Here is a 10,364-nt window from a genome sequence, read left to right on the forward strand (position 1 = left end):
GATGCCACCAACTGGGACCAAAGGGCCTCCTGCATGGGCTCGCCGCACCGGCTACGTGGAGGCCCATCTGTCCTGGTTCGTGTAAGAACCGGGACTAAAGGCCAAGGGCATTAGTAACGACCTTTTAGTCCCGGTTCCCAAATCGGGACGAAAGGCCCTTACGAACCGGGACAAATGGCCCTTTTTCTACTAGTGCGTCTTGTTTTGTCATGTGCACATAAAAATGTGGGCTTATCTCTACACAGAAATTAAACGTTCTACATTGTATTTAGTGCAAAGAAACTATTCATAAAATGTAAATTTGTGTGAAAAATGAGTATCAATTTAACATAGAGTTATTTCTTAGATAAATAAAGCATGCTATTTTTTTTATCCTAGTAGAAAAGAAGTTCATATCAGTCCTATGTACCAAGAATTTTTCTAATTGTCACTTGATCTCTTCTCTAGGATACGTCATCTTTCCTAAGAAAGATTGAGCAAACCCATATGATACAATCATTATCATCATGGAATGGAAAGATAGCTGATCTGTCAAATACTCAGTGAGGATTGCTCATGTTTGTACACTAGCATAACTAGGGAAAAGGGGCAAGTTTAATTCAGTAAACCCTGTGAGTATCCAAATGCATAATCAATCCAAAATCACTCTGTACATAGTTTAGCTCAATAGTTCCTCCAACCAGCAGTGTATCTAATCAAATATTCAGCAAGACCGCCACACCGAGATTTCAGCGGCCACGCTAAGATTTTGATTCACAACCATACCTAGCACACAATCAAGTTGCAGCATAGTGGAAGGGGCATTTAGGGTTGGAGTGGTGATGAGCCAAGTTGAGAGTGCAATTAGAAGAGAGAGAAAAAAGGGTCACCTGGCCATTGGAGTTGCCGCTCCATTCGTCCTCAGAGTCAGTCCGAGCCGGAGATGGAACTGAAAGAAGGGCGAGGTCCAGTGTCACGTCTCCACTACCGTCAGGTTCAGTAGCGTCCACGGACAGCTTACAGGTGGTCCCTGTGTTCCATTTTCCAGCTGGCGCTGTGCTGGTGTGGCTGCCAAGTGGGCCTGAGCGCACTGTGCGGCTGCGGATGCTGTTTAAATACTGATACAGTACACTGCAAAGGCTACTCCTTTCGATCCATAATAAGTGTCGTGGTTTTTGTTCAGAACTGATGAAATGAATGGAGTTCAGGCACCAGTTCCTGTGGTGTTTGCAGCCGTCACTACTGCACCACCCTCACCTATTGCGCAGCCACCAGTTCGCAATCTTTCACCGGGCGCCGGAACAATGTTTTCTGTTCGCAAACCAACGTCGGTAACAATGTTTTACGTAATCCAAATGTTCCCTTGTTGATGCTTGTCCCGGTTCTGCCTCTGGTTCTTACATTGTTTTACAACCAGGCTTATGTAAGTAAGCTGGGTCCATAACAACGTTTTCGTCAAAATGTTTTCTGTTCGCAAGCCAAGGTCGGTAACAATGTTTCCTGTTCGCAATGCAAGGTCAGTAACAATGTTTTCTGTTCGCAATGCAAGATCGGTAACAATGTTTTCCTTAACAATGTTCCCCTGATAATGCACGGTCGTGAACCATGTTGTTCCTTTAGCTGGGCCATGGATGGTGACAACAAGATCCCTAACAATGTCTTTCGGGTAGCTGATGGTGGACGTAGGAAACTCCAATTAGGAAATCGTAATTTTCTTTTTTCTGCCAGGCGCCGACTCCGCGTCAGGAGTTCAGGCACACGCGCGAGCAGGTCCCAGAGCAGCGTCGGAAGTTTGCAACGGCACCACGAGATCAAGATCAGTACGTCAAGCCGCTTAAGCATAATTTCCCTCGTTTCACGCATGAAAATCCTAATTTCTAGATGGATTGGCGTTTACTTACTTTAAGATGAACCAAACTCCACTCAAGCAGTGGGCCTCGATGGCGACGCTGTACTCAGATGGCCACGCTGCCACTGGTGGCAGGATTTCAAACGCCGTTGTCGTTCTTGGGATTGGAATGAATTTACTGCTGAAGCAACAGGGATCTATCACGGAGTACAATTCTGCTTTCGAAACAGCCATGTATCATCTGATTGCATTGGACCCTTCGCTGAACTCCAATTTTTTCATTTCCTAATTGCTAGTGGGACTCAAGGATGAGATTCGAGCTGCAGTTCGCTTACAAGCTCCAACCAATGTCACTAGAGCAGTGTGTTTGGCGAAGATTCGGGAAGAAGAGCTGGAGTTACAGAGACCTAGGCCACGGTTTCAGAGTCAAGTTCCTCAGCAAACGAGTTCAGCTGCAGTTCCCCTGGTACCTCAACTCAAGGCTTGAAGAAAGCCACCGATGATTTTGGGCGTGAGAGGCAATTGCATGATTTCAGGCGTGCCAATGGGCTTTGCTAGCGCTGTGGTGATAAATACAGCAAGGAACATCAACGTAAAAAAACCAACGTAGCTTTTGACAATTCAGTTGGGAGAAGATGGAGAAATCTTAACTGAATATGCAGTACAGGCCTTAGAGCTGTTGACTGAACCTGAAACACTGGAGTGATGTCAACTTTCCAGTCATGCAGTCTCTGGAGCTGATAACAATGAAACCATTTGTATTGGAGCATTGGTTGCCAATCAAGTTATGCTGGCTCTTATTGATTCTGGAAGTAGTCACAGTTTTGTGTATGTAAACTTTGCTAGTCGTGCCTCTTTGGCTCTTCTGTCAGCTCCTTCAGTTGAAGTGACAGTTGCCAATGGTCAAGTGATGCATTCTCATTATCAGGTGCAGAGTGTGAGTTGGTGGGCAGAAGGCCATACTTTTAATACTCCGATGAGAATTTTGCAATTAGGAGCTTATGATGCAGTGCTAGGTGTGGATTGGCTGAAAGGCCACAACCCAATGACGTGTGATTGGATTTGTACATCCATACAATCTGCAAAAAAGTGGGGAGGTTATTACTCTGCAAGGTGTTTAGTCTTCACAGGAGGTGAAATTGCAGGCCATTTCTGTTGAGCAGTTAGATCGTGCATTGGCTGGTAATGGTATTTGGGCAATGGCTGTCATTGATCCTTCCACTGTAAAGACAAAAACAGCCATGTTTCCACTGCAGAGGAACTCGCTGCTGTTCTGAATGAGTTCCAAGATGTGCTACACCTATTGGATTGCCTCCTCATCGAGTGTACGATCATGCCATTACATTAGAAACAGGGCACAACCCTCCTAACTCTCGACTGTATCGATACTCACCTCAGCAAAAGGACGAGATCGAGCGCCAAGTCGCTTAAATGATTGCAGCAGGTACAGTTCAGGCTAGTATGAGTCCATATAAAGGAAGGATGGTAGCTGGCGTTTCTGCGTGGATTACAGACGCTTGAATGATGTCACTGTCAAAAATAAGTTCCCACTTCCCATTGTGGATGAATTAGTGGACAAATTGGCGGGTCAAAAAAAATTCTCCAATCTTGTTCTCCAAGCAGGTTATCACCAAATTCGCATGAAAGGAACTGACGAAGAAAAGACTGCCTTCAATACTCACTCATGGCATTTTCAGTTTCATGTCATGCCTTTTGGTTTGACCAACGTACCAGCCACGTTTCAGTGTCTAATGAACATCATATTTGCACCTCAATTCACAACTGTTTTATCATTTTCCTTGATGGCATATTGGTATACAGTCGCACTTGCGAGTCGCGTCCGAGCCGAAGATGGAATTGAAAGAAGGGCGAGGTCCAAGGTCCAAGGAGTCGTTTCCTCCGGAAGCACCAGCGGACGACGACCAGGGGGTCAGGTGGTGACAAGCTCTGGAGCAGGGATGACCGCTGCAGGTTGCTGAAGTCGGCAGGGAGCTCGAGCGAGGGAAGTGGGATGTGGTGTGTGTGGGAGAAGAGATGAGAGAGGGACCGGTGGAGGAGTGAATAGCCTGCCACTCTTTCTCTCTGCCTTCATCTCGTCTCTATGGAAGAACGAAGAAAAGGAAAGAGCGAGAGGTTGGTGGTGGATAGCGGGCCCCGCTCTAAATATTTAGGCAAACTTCAGCGGTAAATCCCGGGAGCAGTAAAAAAACAAAAAATCCAAAGCTTAGGCGCTTTTGTGTGTGTACAACGAGAGCAACTAGTTGACTAGGGCTCATTTGGGAGCCTCACAACTATCAGCGTCACTTGATGCGCTCTCAACCGCCCGCCATGTGTCGTGCTCTGGGCGTTTCCTTCGAATTTTGTTTTATTTCATTTTTCGCACGTGTTTTCGGTTTTATAAACTTTTTTCGGGTTTAACGGGTCTTCTTTAACTTTTGGACCAAAAGAAATTTCAGGGAAATTTTTTTGCGTGAAAAGATGCATTTTTTTCATTCGCGAGAGTCACGATTTTGCTTTCGCGAGAGACATGATTTTGCTTTCGGGAGAGTCACGGCCGTGCCTCTCGGAAACGGGAAAAAAATACATTCTTTATTTTTTTCTTCCGCGAGAGTCACGGTTTTGTTTCCATGAGCGCACGGTTGTGCTTTTGTGAGAGTCACGGCCGTGCCACTCTGAAGCGAAAAAAAATGCATTTTTTTTCTTCCGCGAGAGTCACGGTTGTGCTTTCGGGAGAGGCACGGCTGTGCCTCTCGGAAACGAAAAAAACACGTGTTTTCTTTTTTTCTTCACGAGAGGCACGATTTTGCTTCCGCGAGAGGCATGGTTATGCTTTCGCGAGAGGCACGGCCGTGCCTCCTCGGAAATGGGAAAAAAATTTCTCTTTTAGTTTTCTTCCGCGAAAGGCACGGTTTTGCTTTCGCGAGAGGCACGGTTGTTATTTCACGAGAGGAACGGGCGTGCCTCTTTTGGAAAGGGAAAAAACCCATGCTTTCGGTTCGGTTTTTTTGTCTGATTTTTCGTGATTTTTTTTCTGTCAAAACCTATCAACATGAGATCTAGTTTTGAAGATCCCGATGCAAGAAATTCAACTGTGAAAACGATTCAAGATTTGGACGCACGGTTTAAAAAACAAAACATTTTGAATAAACGGATCTAGAAAACAGGGAAAACTCTTAGGTTGCAACAAGTGACGCTCATGCAGTGCGCCACTTGTCGTAACCTGAAAAGGCGGGAGTGATTTTTTGCAATGAGTACTCTTCAATTAGTGATTTCAGTGTATAACACTAGAATATTACGATTGTCAAGCAATGCAACTAATCTATATCTATACCTATACCCCCTATACCCCTATTAATAAGAACTAGCACATATGTCTGTCCGTTGCAACAGGAGAGATAATATGAAACATGAACATTTTTTGAAATTTACAAACTTTTTGGAAAACATGAAACTTTTATAAAATCACTAATATTTTTTCAATTGATGATTTAAAGAAAACAGGATCATATTTTCAACATTCAGAACAATTTTAGAAAATGGGTTTTTCAAACGCGAACAATATTTTTCAATTTGTGAATATTTAAGTAAAACATGAATATTTTTCGAATTTTGCACATTTTTAAAATATAATTGTTTTATTAAATCTCAAGCAAATTTAGAAAAAACTATAATTTTTCAAATTTTGAACAACTTATGGAGCAAGAAAAATAAAATTCGAAAGAGTAATTCAAAAAAGTATTTGTTTCAAATTTCTGAAAAGTTTTCGGAAATTGAACCAAAATAGAATTTCTGAAAATTTTGTATTTACAAAAAAATCAATGGGAAAAAGAAAAAATAAACAGGAAATAAGTAAAGAAAGAAATAAAATGGGCCGGCCCAGTCTTGGGGGCCTATGAGAAGCCACGACTATATGGCGCACAGAGCGGCAAATAGTATTTTCCCACTACGTGGGTACTAAATTAAGTGGGCCGGTTTCACTGGGCCAGAGCGCACGTGACACAGATACGAAATTCTGGACAAACCATTACTCTTTTCTAAGAGACGGACGCAAAAAAATTTAGTACCATATCAAATAAAAACAATCTTTTCGGTGGTGAACGGATGAAAAAATTGAAAAAATATACCTTATTTTATTAGTAGGGGTATAGATGTAGATATATAGATACAGAAGATACGTTTCTTCAAATTTTCATCCGTTCACCATTGAAAAGATTCTTTTTTATCCGAGGTGATACTAAATTTTTGTGGTTCTATCCACTAGAAACTATAATAGATTTGTCCAGAATACCGTAATTTGGCCGCACGCGCTCCGGTCCAATGAATCCAGCTCATTTATTATTGCTCGTGTAGTTGAGAAGACTTATTTGTCGCATAGAGCGCTAAATAGTTGAAGCTTCCCAATGGGCGCCTAAGACTGGGCCGGCCCATTTTCTCTATTTCGCTGTTCTATTTCTATTATTATTTTTTTTTCTCTTTTATATTTCTTTTTCATTCTTTATTTTTATTTTTTCTATGAAGTACAAATTTACAAAAATATTCAGAATTTTAGTATTCGTACAAAAATTCAATAAATGGCTAGAATTCCAAAACTTTGTTCCTGGATTGAAAAATGTCCGAAACTTTAGAAACCAACATTCAAAAAATGTTTGTGATTTTCAAAAAATCTCCCTTTTTCTATAGAAAATGCATTTGCTAAAATGTTCTTGTTTTAGTGAAATGTTCACAAATCCAAATTAATATTTGCGTCTAAGAAAACATTTTCGAGTTTTTTGAAGGTTCCACCTTTAAAAATATTCAAAAATATAAAAAATATTTTTTTTGTAAAATTCTCATGTTTTCAAAATATTTTTTGACTGGTATATTTTCAATATATTGTTTGTGAATTTCAAAAATTATTCATGTTTTCAAAATATTTTTTGACTGGTATGTTTTCAATATATTGTTTGTGAATTTCAAAAATTATTCATGTTTTCAAAATATTTTTTGACTGGGAAGTTTTCAATATATTGTTTGTGAATTTCAAAAATTATTCATGTTTCTAATTTTGTTTGTGTTTTTCCAAAAATATTGGAATTTAAAAACATGTTCTCATTTTTGAAAATTGTTCAGGATTTAAAAAATTGTTTATGTTTCCAAGAGTATTCGCCAATTCATATTATTTTGAATGTTAAAAAAAAATCTAATATGACGCTATGGTATTTTCTTAAATATTTGTGCTGGCCATTGATTTGCGATGCACGTTCGTTCTATGTTGGTTGACTATAAATGAAAGAAATTGTAGGCACGTGCCAATAAAAGAGAATATGTTGTTTGGCTTCAATTAGAGCAAAATTATGGGCACCCGAGCACTAATATAATCAAAGAGAATAAACCCTAAAATAGAAGGGACATTCATGCTTGATTATACTAATGAAACGGGATTTATGTATTGCGATTAATAATCCGCCCGGTTATGCCATTGTAGGATAGAGTGGTCGAAGCAACCGTGTCCTGAAGGTCGCCGCACAACAACCAAATGAGGAGGCTGGCAGAACCTCGAAATGGAGGCGGACCTGGAGGAAAAAAGGCATGAGTTGGGTGCTCGCCACCACGTCGACCAACCCCACCACTATCACGATTTCGCATGCAAAAAATGTCCAGCGAGAAGACCATAACTCCTTGGTCTGTCGCCTAGCATTATGGAGACCCTTTGTTGGATGAGACCTCAATTATCTTTCCCGTTGCTTCTTGCAAAACAAATCTCTCCCGTTGCAACGCACGGGCAAATATCAAAATGATGATTGTATCACTCCTGGGAAGAACATGCCATAATTTGGCTATGTAGTGCCAGATCAATTGGGTGCCGTAAGTAACAAACGGTAGGTAAAACAGAATAGAATTCATCAGCTCACATCTCAATTTCAACCATTGACCTCATTGATTGAATATTTGTGTTATTTTCGTGTTGCATATATGTACGTAACACTATGCTAACCTGATGAGTAGGATTAACAATGGTAATTAGTGGGCTAATCACCACATGCTACCTCATTGATTGAATATTTGTGTTATTTTCCTACAAATAAAATGACTATCATAGAAAAAAATCCTAAGGATCCAAATCCTCCAACAATCCTATGAAATTCCTTTGTATCGAAGGAGCACCGAAGGTAGTAAATAGACTAGTGCCAAGTTACTCCTCACTATGACTAGTCTGTAATGTCCCATGTGAAAATTATTCGGGGTAGTAGTTGCTTTGCATGCCTCTAATTAAAGAGCGCTTATAGCCAGTAGTTTTTGGCTTCATTGGGTGGATGGAAACCTACATGGACTTTTGTGTTGCATGTGTTGCAACAGTCCATCAAGGGCCTTGTTTGATTGGAGAAGTTGCAACCATTGGAACAATGTGTCCTTTGGAAGACATCGTGCACTATAAATAGGCATGCATGTGAACATCATTGGACATTTGGATTCTATTTAAGATAGCTTACCACATATGCCATGTGACACTATAATTAGAGCCAATGCATTAGCATATATAAGGAGGGGGAACGCTGCATGAAGGGAGCATGAGCACATCTATACATGAGAGTTAGCGTATGCATGGTGCAGATGGTAGTATTGTTCTCTAATCATAAGAGAAACACTATAGAAGAAGGAAGAGAAAAGAGAATACTTTACTACGACAATTCTACGCCGGTGATTTCCAGATTCCACATGGATAATAGAGGCACCAAGGTATGTAAGCCAAAGGGGTCAAATGATTGAATCCACTCGATGTCTAAATGATCTTGGATAAAAGTTTCCACATGATAGTTTTTTCTTTCTTACAACTGGTAGTAGAGCCTGGATATTAGCACTTTTGATTCACCACAAAAGTTGTGTTTCTTTTATCTCGTTTTGTCTCCAAATTTTAGTTCTTCCCGTTGGTTTGCTTGAGATAGAAGTTTCTTATTTGGCTATTGGAGAAACATCACACTAATTGAAAATTAGCTAGTGCAAGGAAGTTGCGTTATGTGTGTAGTCTTGTGTAACATGGTCAAGAAAGGGGCCTACTTTACCATGAAGTAAACTTATGAACATGAGATTTGTAGCATCAACGGTTCAGGAACTTATCAAATTGTACATGATTGCACTATTATGCATCCTATTTGATCTTGGGATTTCTGCATTGTGTTGAAGGTATAGATAGATTTGTTATTCTCAAATCTCAATAAGCATGAACATGGAAAATACTCCCTCCGTCCCATAATATAAGAACATTTTTGACACTAGTGTAGTGTCAAAAACGTTCTTATATTATGGGACGGAGGGACTAGTTTGGTATGTTATGTACATTTTTTGTATTGGGTGAATTGTTCTTGAATTTCAATAACTATGTTTTTCTGTTTACTCAAGACTCAGGTGCAACACTATAACCAAGTGTCATAAGCGGGGCCGGGCCAAATTGGCAGAACAAATTAGATTAGCTACTATTCATTGAGAGATTATTCTTTTTTGTTCTCAAGATATGTTTCAAAGTCTGGATTAAATTTGTGCAACATGGTAGATATATATTGTGGCTACGTTTTGACTTACATTTAGATTCTTTTTCGACTTTCAGGCGGGTGCACCAAGATCGGATACACCAGGCACGCCACAAGTGCTCGTGCATTGGAGAAACCTTCCCATGTGCGGTGTGGGGGAGGCAAACAGAGGCGACTAATGTGAGATAGAGGAGAAAGATACAATGTACAGGTTGTAAAAGTAAAACTGAAGCTAGCACGAATCTCCAGGCCAACGATCCAGATAAGCCCGTGAAGTCCATGTGCTTTGGGTCAAAATGTCATTGGTGCCATGTATAACTAGGTACTAGAGCAACCAGCCACTATATACGTGGGCAGAGAGTAGTGATCATTCTTAACAGCTTTATTAACCTTCCTCTTACCATCCGACAAAAAATATAGTTGGATGAAGGGTTGCTCTCCAGCGGCCGACGAGGAGAGGGCAGCGATGGTGCCGCTGCCTCCTCCAGCTAGGGACGAGATCGTCGACGAGGATCTGGCGGCGGAGCACACCAAGCCGTGCTGGACGACGACGGCGAAGGGCGGCGTTGGAGTGGTCATGTCCATCTTTGTGCTTCTTGCTTTGCTAGTCGGCATCAAATGGATCCACCTCGACGCAGCTGTAAGTATACCTACGCCTATCCAAGAAGTTCAGTTAGTTCACGTTTCCCCTAAAAACTAAAATTTGGAAGTCAATTCGTGTTGTTTCCTGCTTGCGAATGCATGCACAAGTGCACAACGAGCGATGACCTGTTCTAAGTACTTCTAATCATGCATGAACTCAATTAATATAAGTCATCCACTAGTGATTATTGCGAATGATAACAACAAATTATATGTAAGTACAAATTGCAAAATAATTATCAATCTTTGAAAAATTATAGTAGTACATTGCAAACAAATATACTCCCATACCAGTAGTTATCCCTAAAGTACGTGTGCTAGTAGCTAGCTAGATATTATCCCTGGCCTAACTGTAGTATTCAAATCATCCTTGCGTAGATCTCTAGTTA

At 40.7% G+C, this 10,364-nt stretch overlaps 1 long non-coding RNA gene across 1 annotated transcript; it reads left to right on the forward strand.

The window, feature by feature from the left end:
• The first annotated feature begins 8,405 nt into the window (after window positions 1-8,405).
• On the forward strand, window positions 8,406-10,083 carry LOC119332304. Its single transcript, XR_005160896.1, has 3 exons — window positions 8,406-8,545; window positions 9,411-9,655; window positions 9,754-10,083. It is a non-coding gene; the product is annotated as an uncharacterized LOC119332304 (long non-coding RNA).
• The last annotated feature ends 281 nt before the right edge of the window (window positions 10,084-10,364 follow it).

The sequence above is a fragment of the Triticum dicoccoides genome, chromosome 7A (assembly GCF_002162155.2).
Source record: "Triticum dicoccoides isolate Atlit2015 ecotype Zavitan chromosome 7A, WEW_v2.0, whole genome shotgun sequence".
Classification (NCBI taxonomy): Eukaryota; Viridiplantae; Streptophyta; class Magnoliopsida; order Poales; family Poaceae; genus Triticum; species Triticum dicoccoides.